Below are 13,900 nucleotides of genomic sequence, written 5' to 3'. Positions count from 1 at the left end.
AGTTTAGTGAAAGTCTAACCAGTAGATTTACTTTAGTTGTTGTGACAAACATACAAACATGGTAACAATTGTTCGCCACTTGGATCCAAAGTTTTCAATCAATCAATCAATCAATCAATCAATCAATCAATCAATCAATCAATCAATCAGTGAATTAATCTTTATTTGTATAGCGCCAAATCACAACAAACGGTATCTCAAGACGCTTTTACAAACATAGCAGGTCACACTAAAAGCTATCAACTGATCAAACACTCACAATGTGGATGAAATTGGAGCCATAAAGGAACAGTACATTGATACAGCAAACACCACTGAATAAGATGGAGTCAAATCTAAATTACTTTTATTATCATATTTATAACCCTGCATGATTTAAAACATAAAGACAGTTAATAATAAGCGAACAGGTCACAATCTTTAAAGCACAGCATGCCATGTACAGGAATTTGCCAGGTCCTTGTTTGTGACACAAGTCCTTCTATGACTACCTTTTCAATTAATAGGACATAATCAGACTTAAACAGTGTTTCCTGGACAAAAGCTACACCTTTCCACAAAGTTTAGTCGAAATCCAACCAGTAGATGTACTGTAGTTGTTGTGACAAACATACAAACATGGTAACAATTGTTCACCAATTGGATTCAAAGTTTTTTGGGTTTTCTCTTGACCCATGATTGATCAATCAATCAATCAATCTTTATTTGTATAGCGCCAACTTACAACAAACTTTATCTCAAGACACATACAAACACAGCAGGTCTAGACCATACGCTATGTTAAATTATTAACAAAGACCCAACATCAAGACCGGATAAGACTCAGTCTTAACTCAACTTAATCCACCTTGAGCATTGCACCTTGCAGTATTTAGAAAGTTACAGCATCAAGGAAAAACTGGGGGGGGGTAGAGGTTATGTGTTGTAGGCCTTTTTGAACAGGTAGGTCTTGAGGTGGCTTTTAAATGATTGAAGAGAGTCAGAGTTGCAGATGTGTGGAGGGAGAGAGTTCCAGAAAGTTAGGGCAGCGATGGCAAAGGCTCAGTCCCCCAAGGTCAAACTGAAAACAGTATGAAATGCTGCAACACAAACACAGCAAAAGTTGAGCAAAATAAAAATTAACCCTTCTGATTGGGGATTGACACTTCAACCATGGTTTTAATAATGATAATATTAATATATAGAGCAGTAAAAAAAACCAACTCAAATACAAATCTGGTGAGGTGAAATATATTCTGACCTGAGAAGTAAAATAAAAAGGTGATCTTTTGACAGAATGCCTTAAAACTGTGAAGATTCTCCTGTCTCCCATTTCTGATTACAATCCCAATACACGTCTTTACTGTCAGCCAAAAGAATAGTGCTCAGGGGAAATGGGGTGAACAATACTGCTGTTACTAAAAAAATTATAAGCTTTAAAAAAACAGATGGATTATCTTGAGACTGTGTGTCACTGAAAGCTAAATACAGAGCCTTTATTCATAGCTCTTTAAAACTGATGTGTGGAGAAACACCGTTCAGCAGGACAGCAACAGTAAGATAAGTTATTTATCTCCATGGTCCATTGCAAAGTAAATGACTCCAGATTATCCTTCACTGTTGCCTGCTTTGATTGTGTGAAAGACTTTCTAAGACAGCCTGACAGTCAATGAAAGAACAGAAATGCCTTAAGCAAAACACAAATTTACAAGCTTATCCAAAGAGAAAAAAAAGGCTTAAGGGCTTTTTCTCATTGTGCTCCCCTTTGCAATCTTTTTTCATGAACTCCATTACCTTGAATAACTGCGTTTCCCCCCCTATTTTCGAGTAAATTTTTCTGTTTTTGGGACCCCAATTTTATACGTTTAAGTGCTCATACTTACCACATCAAACCAAGCCACACTTCAGATGCACCTCAGTGTCTTGTCTGTGGATAACTCAAGCAACACAAGAGGTGACAGGCAACACCCTTGGCAGATGGCAGAGAACATGCTTGACTCAAATCCAAAGAAAACAAACACATCTGTCATCTTGATCGCACAGTGAATGAAGACTTGCAACAGGAACCAATGAAGTTTGTGTTTCCAGAATATGTAATAAAATGCAACCTCAGGCTTTAATCCAACACTTCAAGGCAGTTGATAATGTCAAAACTGTGAAAACTATCACTAAACTTCTATTTTGTAGGGCTGCAGATTCAGTTTAAATATGCGTGTCTCTTCATCTTCATTTAGAGAAAGCTTTGCATTTATTTAAATCTTAATCCAAATGCACAGTAATTATACCATTTGACCACACCCTCTGTCAGTCATAGATGGGTGTGTGTTTACACTGCAGGCCATTTCTGACAGAGGAAACAAGAAGCCATTATAAAGTCACGGTTTGTTGTTAAAACACAATCATCCACACTTCTCACACCATGCTGTAAGAAATGGTGACCCGAGTCTGAACTAGGTCGTGTTTCCTACATGTAACTGTTAATGACATGAGAACAGGTTTAAAAAAAAGTTTTGTACACACAATCTTTCCATAGATTATTTCATCCATAAAACCGAGGGTTTTGTCAGATAAGAATGAAAACTCCTGATGGTTTCTCTAAATTGTTTTCCATATCAGAAACAACAGGCTAAACACATGTTTAAGCAGTTGTAAATAATGTTTGCCAATATGTTTTTGAATTTGTATTTATTTATTTATTTTTTTCACTTGAGTAACAGGTAAACAAAAGTATTGTAAAGCAAATGAAAAAGTTGCAGTGGCTGTCTTTTTTTCACTGAAATGCCTTTAAAGCAAAGAAAAGGCACAACAGTTAAATTAGATCACTTGCTAACACACACTAAGTTACTGCCTTGTGTTTATTGTGCATAGGACTATTACAATTAAGCTACAAGGGTTTTTAAATGTGCTTAGTCATATTTATAACAGGGTAATGGTGCACCACAACAAACAATAGGAATAATTTAACCTGAATCATTTTTTTATTTGCCAAAATTGTTTATCACCAACTTTTGTCATCAATTTTCCCCCAAGATGTTATGGAAAAGACAAGTAAAAAGTAAAAATATAATGCTTTCAGATTTTTTTTTTTGTTCTTCATGTTAACATTTTTTTGAGGCAGAGCCAAAAAATTAATAGGCAGTTTTTTCCTCCCTTGTCCCTCAGGGCTTCCATTCCTCATCAAACCCGACATGGACATTCAAATATACCTGAGAGGTTAATAGGCCAGGACACTAGATCATTCCATAACAGTGAAGTGGTCACTTAACTAGAATTTAATGGCTGCTAATGGTTTTTGTCACATCTCACATTTTGAAAAGTTTAATGTCTTTTAAGTCTTATTTTGTTATTTGAAAATGTGCATTTAATGTAGTTTTTAATGTTTCTTTTTTATTGTTAAAGCTGTTTCTCCTGTTAGTGTAGTTTTGCTCATTAGTCATAATCTCCCTGCCTTACCCTGTCATGTTTTATTTTCTGTATCTGTACAGCACTTTCTTTCTCACACAAAAAAGTCTCATCTTAGCTTGAATGAGCCTTCCCTCTAATTTCCAGTAATATGCTTCTATTACCTCTAAAGTAAGGTGATTCACATCTGATGATTCATTCTGAGTTGTGGACAATGCCACTTGAGGTGTGGTTGGTATGTTTGCAGGAACATGTGTGCATGAACAGGCTCCCATAAATGTTTACTGTTATTTTCTTTATGGACTTGGATGTGAAATACTCGGAATAGTTTGAAGAAGTAACATCATTACTTCACTGTAAAATGGTCTAAAAATGGTCTACCGTTGAAGATATGACTTTGAATTAGGTCAGATTTAAAGTTTGTTATGTGCTTAACTAGTGTAGCTTTGAGCTACTAGCATCAAACACAAATGAGCCAAAGGCACGTCTGTTAAACTCACTTCCTCCTAACTCCACACCTCCAGAATTTTGCCATTTCATGCTTGTTTTAAGTCCAGCATTCAAAATCCTTTGATGATTGATAAGTACAGGAATGTTAACATCTAACTCAGGGGTGTCAAACATACAGCCCGCGGTCCAAAACCGGCCTGCCAGAGGTTCCAATCCGGCCCATGGGATGACTTTGCTAACTGAAAAAATTACAGAGAAGACAGGCCCTGTGAGGAGTTTTGAAATGGCTGAGAAACAGACTGAAAATGATACTGATGCCTCTTTATAACCTTCAATAGCAAACAAGTCCATCAGCAGCAACACTGGCACCTTCTCTGTTGTAATTTTTAATGCCTGAAACCGCCCTGGGGGGGTAGGTGTCAGACCAGATGATGGACATCTTGCTTCAGAAACAGCCTTTATTTGACTGTTTTCATGGAAAATAATCACATTGCCTTATAAAGTTGACTGTTGAACAGAACGGGATGAGGCTTTTGTTGAAAACACTACTTTTGCATGTATAGGACAAAAGATAAGAGGTATCACTTTGTCCACAAGGGGGGCGCCAGAATCGATACAAAACAAAAGTTCCTCACAGCACCTTTAACTGCAATTTTTTAATAAACATAACTGCTGTTTCAAATTTGTCCTACAATCAAACGGCTGACAGATGGCACCTGAACGGCGCTCAGGGACCTTTTTTTCTCAAAGTGAGGAAAAAGAATATTTGCAGTTTTCATAATCCGGAAATAATAATCCAGAAATTCATAGACTTTTTGGACCCCGGCATACAACACTGTCTAGCAAGCAAACTGTTCATGCTGAAGCTTTACCTTCTTCATTATTATAATCTAGCTGTTCTCTTGTAAACATTACACTCTGTGTGTCAGGTGAATGGGAAACCTGTGTGTTTGGTGTGTTCGCAGCAGGTTTCAGTGCTTGAAGAATATAACATTTGGCCCCACTTTCAGACTCAATTTGGTGAAATTTTCATTTTAGTTCATTAAATGTGAACATTTTCAGAATGTACCATTTTTGCACTAAAACAGAGGGCAACATTTTTATTTTTTATTTTTCATAGGTTATGTTATGATTTTACAGGTCCGGCCCACTTGAGATCAAATTGGGCTGTATGTGGCGCCTGAATTAAAATGAGTTTGACACACCTGATCTAACTGTTCTCATAAGCACATGCTTCAGAAGTCAGTGCTACAACATTACATTATAGTTTCTTTAATTGCTCTAGTAGTTTGTTGTAATTTTGATGCATCATTGGCCAAGATGCTATTTGCTGAACTCATTGACTCTATGTAAATATGGACGACATGCCTTCACCTCCTCACCTCGTAAATAGAAGCCAAAAAACTGGCCCACATAACGCACTGGTGATTTAATTTGGAGCTAAGGCATGCGCAGAAGCAATCTGGCTGGAAGAGCTGTGGGATTGACGTCACACCTCTTCCACTAACCAAAACACACATTAAACTTCCCAATAAATCATCAAAGACCCCTTGGATCAGTGCAGTCTACAGCAGAACAGACTCTTGAGTTGATTTGAAGCAGACACTCACAGTTATTGGAAGTCCAATGACTCTTGTGTTAGTGTTTGTTCCTTTTATTCTGTTCCTCCTTTACTCTGTTAATCTGGTAAAGATTGCTGCAACAGTTGCATTTGTCAATAAAGCTGTCAATCATTATGTGACATTGCCACTTTTTAATATCAAATAACTAATGAAAGTAAACTTTTCTAAAAAAAATGAACACCTGCACTTACAGCAACATGATAAGAACTTACTGTCACGACAAAAAAATGGTGTATTTTAATTTTCTAGTTAGACCCATGTCTCACCTGTTCTAATGGAGGAGGCAGGCTTCATAACATATACTACAGCCAGTCACCAGGGAGAGCTCTGCATGTTTTGGCTTTACTTTCAGGGAGCAGTTGTGTCATTCTTCTTTTTTTCCCAAGAAAATTCTTGCTAGAATAAAAGTAAACTGAATTTTTTCACAAAATACATAAACATTGCGATACGGTTGCTGACTGCTATGTCCGCTTGTGACGAAACAGACATTGCCTCAACAATCAGGTTTAATGTTTTAAAAGGTACAATGCTGAGTCTAACAGGGATGACATTTACTTTGATTGATGGTTTGATTTTCTTAGCTGTTATGTTTTCTTTTTCTTCCTCTTGCAATGTAATGCCTGTTTTCTGGCTCTACCATTGTGCCAATCCCATTTATTGTTACAAGGAAGCGGTTTATAGAAAGTACCACAGCATGGTGACACAGCACAAACTGGACTCACTTCAGTACAGTCAACGTGATCACTCATCTTTTCTTTCCTCCTTCACTGCAACCTCTATGCCTCCTCCTTTCCTCAGCTATTTTCCCTAATGCCTCTAAGTGCTCCTTTATATCACAATTTTTCTCTCCTTATACACAACTAACTACTCCATTTTTTTCTCTACCAGTGCAGCACTGGAAATGAAAGAGGACCATAGCTGAGATCAATCCTGGCATCAGATTTTATTTGCTCAGAACGGAACAAGTCATGCATGTCTCCAAAAAAAGGCCTTGTTTGTTTGTTTGTTTGGGAACACACTTTTTAAATTAAGGGTTGATGTGAAAATACTGCTGTGTTTACATCAAAGCTGCTTGTGTTAGTTGGAGGAACCGCAGGATTTTATAGACTTTTGTGTTAGTGTGATAATGAGAGGGGGGAAACTTGACAACATGCCCTGTGGATGTGCTGCCCTCTGCTGTTTGAGCACAGAAATGCAAATCTGAAACGAGTGTAGTTTAAGGGCTACCTTGTGAATTATACAGATGAATTACAGTTTATCAATGAGGAGGGGTGTAACACAGCATGTAGAAAAGTTATGCATAACATATCATGTGGCTCTGAAAGGAGATGTGGGAAGGTGGAAGAAGTATTCAGATAATGTAGTTCAATTAAAGTGACATTACAACAATGTGATAATACTGCAATACAAAAAAGGCAGGAAAGAGCTCTCTGTCAGTGTTGCACTATTACTGATATATGATACTGGAGTGTTATATTTCATGTTTCAGTTTTCTATTTTGGATGTGTGAGGTTTTGCTTATTTTAGCATTTATATCCCCTTTTGGGTAGTTTGATCTACAGAGATGTGCCAAAATATATAAGATAATGAAATGTTTGCAACATGCGTAAGCCAGGAAAATCATGTAGCTTAGCAAAATTTCCACTCTTAATAAGCTCAGAAGAAGCTGTGTTGTTGGTTTTTGGCTCTGTGAGAGTTTTTTTTAGTAAACCCCCCCCCCAAAAAAATGTTTTTTACCTACTAACAACAAAGGAACACCCAATCCCTCCATTTATCAGAAAAAATAATTATAATACTAGAAAGGAAAAATAGAAGACTCAAAAGACACTAAAGTTGCAGACAACTCTGTTAATCAACTGATTTGTGCTTCCCCCATTCTTCCAAATTCAGACTAACCAACTAGTCTGAAGGTAAGAAAACACTCAGAAACAGTCAAAACTTAGCATCATTTATTTATCATGACTAAACAAAGCGTCTCAGAGTCTGCGGGTAGCAATGTCAGTTGGTTCGCAGAGTGTGGCTAACACCAGCAGAGCTAGCACCACACAAGATGACATCTGCCATCTGTGCTTGTTTACATCCAGGTAGTAGGGCATCACCATTAACCAAAGCTTCAACCTAATAGTGGCGGGTGGCTGCGCTACAGCTTAGACACAACAAACAACTAGTATTTTAAGCCTATCAATAATTCCTTTAACTGAATTGTATTTCTAGTGATGATCAGCAAGGGTGATGACATTAAACACGTCTGTACACAAGAAGGATAGAGATGTAGGGATGTTATGTTTCCTCCCAGTTGCCCAAATACGGTCACCCCTGACTCCCAAAAACAAAGTGCTGAATGTTGTAATGTTAGCTGTGTCCATTTCATATATACAGTCTATGCAAAAATACAGTGAAATATATGTAAAGAGGTTGATCTAGCTTCTAATTTATACAGATGTCAACTTATTGTGGGCTTATATTAAATTCAGATGGCCATGACTCTTACTGTTAATTATCCATAGAAGAATGAATGAGTGCCACATCAACAACATGGCAACTTTTAACAACATTCACCGTCTGTGGTGTGACGCTATTCCGCCAAAAGAACCCAAGGATTCCAATGTCAAGACCTCTTTTAGTTTAATAGCGGTTTATGGCTTGATTCTTGATGCCCATCACCAACAACACATTGGCTCCAGATGGGAGGAGGCAGAAAGAGAAGGAAAGAGAGGGCGAGAGACAGAAGGATAGAGAGGGAAAAGAGGGAGAGAGAGGGAGCACGGTTGATGTACATCTGTCATGCATTATTGCAGCGAATGCCAGTGCTTCTATCCTGGCTTTAGAAACTATGTGAGGAGGGGGCTGATGGGTCCTCTTTGAATCACAATCTAGTTCCTCCTCTCCTTCCAGCTCAGTTTTAGTGACAATATCAACATAAACACACCAGGAACCACACTTTCTAGACACACGCACACACACAAAAGAAATCTCTTTCTCACATTTGGGGAACTACTTTCTATCCTCCTCACACACACCTACATTCACACACGCACACAACGCACACTATCCCCCCTATGAATTCCTTAGGAAGGAGTCAGCCTTCTTCATTCCTCTGGACACAACTTTTCCTTAACAAGGTACTGATGGTCTTGACCTCCTCTTCAAACAAACCCTTCGTTCCAATCAGCAAGGATTGTGCAGTAGGGCTCAGCCGAGGAGGCCTGTGGGTATTACAGAGGAAACGTCCTGATTCTCCTTGATTACTCCCCCTCGCCTCTCTGTATCCCCCTCTTTCTTCCCCCTGCTCTCCCTCTCTCTCTCTCTCTCTCTCTCTCTCTCTCTCTATCCAAATATCTCTGTCTCAGTGGCTTCTGGCTCTTCTGTTGTCTCTAACCCAGTGTCGAACTTTTCTTTCCTGTCTCTGTCTGCTCACTGAGTGTTTTTTCTCTCCTGTCTCGTCTGCATCCATCCCTCTGATTACTGCCTGGTTTGCTATATTCAGACATTTATTCTCTGGATAACGAGCTGTGTTAACACTTTGCTTTTACCAAATTTGACAAGTGTGTCAATAAAGAGTTCAGTAAAGCTGTCAATTATGCTACAAAGTATTAGCCTATAAATTCCCCCTTGACTATAAGGGTAAGTTTAAAGCTCCAGTGAGGAGTTTTTAGCTGGTTACAGAACAGACTGAAATTGATACTGGGGCTCTTTATGATCTACAAAATCAAATGATACCATCCATACAAAGATCGATTATTTCTACACTGTCTCTTTTAAATGTCTGAAACTACTGATGGGGGTAGGTGCAGTCAAAGTGATTAATGGCACGCTTCAGAAAAAGCCTTTGTTCACATTTTTTGAAAGCAAACGTTTTTGATGAATCAAACATTTGAGAGTAAATCAAGCACAATCAGGACAAATCATCAAAGAAATAAGATGTTCCACTTTGACCACAAGGGGGCGCCAGAATCAACACAAACACAAAGTTCCTCACAGGAGCTTTAAGTGAATCTAAACACCACTAAACTCTGCCAGGGAAGACAACTTATCAAGTGTAATTGCTTGAAATATTTTTTTTTATGATATACTATTTCACATATTTAAAAAAAAAACACCAGAAGAAAAAGAAAAGTTGAAAACTTAGTGTATCCATCAGTTCTATTTGTCTCAGATTGGTTGACGAATGCAGACCCCTTCAGTGTACTTTACTGAATTAGCAGAGTAGAGGAGGAATGATGAAATGAAAAGTTACAAACACAACGACAAAAGTACTTTAACATTTTATAACCGTGAGTGTCAGCTTCGAATCAACACAGGAATCGTTCTGCTGACGACTGCACTTACCTGATGGATCTTTGACTTCAGTGAGTTAAATGTGTGTTATGGTAAGTGGAGGAGGTGTGACTTCAGTCCTGTGGCTCCACCAGGGCAATTAGGCAATGCTTTTTATGGAAGTATTTTGGCTTTACATCTCACACTGGGAGGAGCTGGAAGTGCATTGTCCATCTTAAAATACAGTCAATGGGTCATACACCCAAATAGTGGAAAACTTTGAAACTTCACTTGATGATACCATTTGGATTCATTTAAAACCACAACCCAGAAGGTGGTGATGAAGGAAATGTCAGGGGACAACCAAAGATATTAGGAATCATAATCTGGGAACTATGAATACCGAGCTTTCCCATGGTTGTTCAGATATTTTAGTCTGAACCAATATGGTGGATTGAGCAACAAAACAACATAAGCAGGACAACTAGCATAGCTAATTCCTTGTCACATACGTTTACATTGTGCCTGTGTTCTCATGTTGCCGTTTCAGCCAAAGACATGTAAGGACTTTTGTCCTCACATGACTGTCATTGTTACAGTGCAGCTTTTCTTGTATAACTTAAGCACTGCTTTATCTGCTCCTTTGACTCCCACTGCCTCATTCCTCAGTCTCACAGCCTCCTCTGCAGTCCTCTGCTCTCTGTCTGTGGTGTTCTGGATTGTAGACTGTCTGGTTGGAAGATGTGGTATTAAAAAGGCACTGTTTGTGGGTTTGACTGTACAGTTCAGTGCATTTTTGTGCAAGTTTGTAAGCATATGTGTGGGGGAGTATATGGGTATGCAAACATGAGAGGTCCCATGTATGTCACTGTGAAAGATGTGTAAGTAGCATTTCTCACACGAGCAGAGACAGTGACACAACATTTTAACTCAGAGAACAAAGACGATGACCACTGGCACTGCACATCATAAATCAGCTATTCCAACCATGACACTGTGAATAGGCGTTAGAGAAAATGACCGGAAAGTGACAAAACCGCCACGACACTGTCACGAAATTCTTTTCACATTTCCTGGACAGTAACAGCCGGCACGAGCGGGAACTGCCCCTCGAACAAGAGTCCCCTCTGAGGGAGGAGAAAGAGGGACATTGTAGGCCGGGACCCAAAGGTCGTCATGGCTGTTAGGCTCACGCTCTGCCTGGACTCCTGCTGACTCACTGCTGGTCCACCAGCAGGAGGACCAGGACTAATTTGTGTACGTCTCGGGCCACCATTAGTCAAACATTAGTCACGGTGCCCATTTAGTTGATGAACACGAGGAGAGTTTCTGTTCTCCAGACACACTCTGGGGCCCAAATGTGGATTTCTCAATCCCACTGTGACCCTGATGTGATTACATTTCCTCTGCCTGCTGGGTCTCCCTGCTTTCGGATTCTTTACAGTCTGTCAGAGACGCTGAGGACAGAGTGGTGGAGGCTGCGTCAGAGGACTCCCACTTAGAGGCTGACTGGCTTTCACTCAGCTGATACCAAAACTGTGCCTGAGGGAAACTCTTCATGTGCTAAGCTTTGTCTGTGGAAAAAAACAGTTGCCTTTCTTGCCTCCCTGTCCTTCTGCAGAATGCTATCCTAAAGGTGACTCCTGATTGGCTGATGTGTTATATGAGATTTCATGTTTGTGAGAAATTAGTGGTTGTTGTTTGATATCTCTCCTCAGACAAGTCTTTTCTGTATTTTTGATTAAAATAAAACAGTTGACTATTACTTCTCTGGGTTTTTGTTGTTTTAAAACTTCCAAAGTACTCTATAGATGCATTTATCCATTAAGTAATAACACAGACATATTGTAAATCTATCAGGAAAAATCTTTCATTATTTATTTTCTGATAGTTGTAGCTATAATTCCTGACTTTATGCAAAGCTTCTGTATTCCTGTATCATAATGTCTCTGCTTGTATTACTTGCATTTTAGACAGTGTGGGAAAATAAACCCAGTGTGGAAGTGCATTAAACCTGCAGTTCCTTGAGTGTCCACTTGAGGCTGGCAGTAAAAGCCCAGGAATCCCCATTAACATCCATGTTAAAATGACCAACTTTACAGCAGAAGAAAACATGTTTACAGCCTTCTGTATAGCTTATTTTGATATTCCTACACACTTTAAGGGGTTGATTATTTTATTACAATACATCTGTTGAGATTATTTAAAGGCTTGCATAAATTTGCATAATTAGGGCCAAGAGGCTGAGTTGACTGACAGGTGATCATTCCCAATTATGGTGACCACCGTAGTAGCCTCTTTAGAAACCAATGGGTTAAGTCACTGAGCCTACTTTCATGTTTTATACAGTCTATGCGATGTACCTAGAACAGCTCTCTATTTTTACATTTGGTATTGGTCTAAATATTCTAATCTTTGGCATCTTTCACCACGACACGCTCATGGTTTTACAAGACATCACAAGTACAGTAATAATGCTCAATGCATGCCGAGATTACAGTTTTCTACAGCTGAGAAAGTATTCACCTTTCTCTGTTCAGCAAACAATAAAATCTCCTTCAAAAAAAAGTTATTCTCTTGAACCTACTTATGTGTTTGATGTTTTTGATTGTTACACAGTGAAAAGACAACATATAAGTACCCTTATGTCCTCAGACAACCTAGTTATCGATTTCATCTAACCCACACAACAAATGAAGGCTGTCCTTCTCTGGAGAGTCATAAAACCAACCGCTCTTTATTAAATTTCTTCTGTAGTTGTCCTCAGTATATACCTGTGATCCATGCCTTTCCTGCTTGCCAACAGACTATGTTCTGTTCTGGTTACATAAAAATCTCAGCATGAAGTGAGATAGATGTTGTCAGTTATTTAGGGTTATGGACATATTCCCTCTTATTTAGCTTCTGTCTCTTTAAAGCTTTATAAAGTGTGAAGTTTTATAGACTTTAAAATAAAAGATGGCTCTGATTAGGTGGTCACCTGCATGATTCCTCAAAGTCTTTAAAGAGGCTTTTGTCATGAAAGATGTGTTGACTTGTCATAGCAGGAAATTAGGGATAGACAGATTATCGGCCGGGACGATTATCGGCGCCGATATTCGGCATTTTGACACATATCAGCCTCAGCCTTTTTTTTAAATCTGACCGCTGATAAGAGATCAATTTAAAACTGGGTTATTTTGGGCAAATCTGAAAAGCTGTTTAATAAACATATGCTTAAAGGCATTTAAAGTGTTGGAGTTTGTATTATTCAAAATTTTGACGCCTTTTCCCCTTTAAGTGCAAATGAATATCGGCTCCAAATATCGGTTATCGGCCTCCTTGACTTCTAATCTGATCGGTATCGGCATCGGCCCTGAAGAAAACATATCGGTTTATCTGTACAGGAAATAAGAATTTATTCAAATTAATAATTGACCATGTTTACAGCTTGCCACTTTTCTCAGACATCACGCTCATGATGAAAAGCTTGAAGTATGTTACAATGTCATACTGTTGTGTAAATAAGAGATTGGTACAATTTGTTATCATCTCACTGCTTGTAGGTGTGAGACTACAAGTGACTAAAAGAAAATCTTATAGAGAACTGTCAGAGCCATATCTTAGGAAAATGTAAATTTATTTCATAACCTCTTGCTACGTTCAGATCTTCTATTGGACAACAGCTAATGTTGTAAGTATCCTCTGATTACTTCAACTACAGTTAGCTAGAACACGGCTGAATGCAAACATTAGTTAGCAAGGAGGTGGTTGAAAGCCAACATTAGCGGTTGCCATATGACAGCTTAAAGTTACAGTGTGTAGCATATAGGAGCATTTAGCAGAAACTGCTTGCTAAAATGTTCTAAATTGTTCTTAATTATGTCTAAATTAAGACATAATTTAGACATAAATTATACACTACACACTACTTATGTCTAAAGTAGTGTATGGTCGCATGAATATGCCTTTCATCAGAATGAGCCTTTTACAAGAAGAACAACAACAAGAACAAGAAGTGATTGGTGGTTGTGGGCAAAAGATTTTGTATTAATAGATGTTTCGATAGTAAATACCTCACAAATGGAGGATCAGAGAGGAGCTGAACCCGAGATTTTTACTTTCTCATTTTTACAAACTGTTCCTGTTAGAGCTAACTTTTTTTGTTGTGTAACAGTAGCTTATGGGGTTTTAACTATGTTGTTTTCCTT

This window comes from Notolabrus celidotus, chromosome 22 (genome assembly GCF_009762535.1).
Source record: "Notolabrus celidotus isolate fNotCel1 chromosome 22, fNotCel1.pri, whole genome shotgun sequence".
Lineage (NCBI taxonomy): Eukaryota > Metazoa > Chordata > Actinopteri > Labriformes > Labridae > Notolabrus > Notolabrus celidotus.
The sequence above is the reverse complement of the archived record's forward strand: the minus strand, read 5'-3'. Positions refer to the sequence as shown.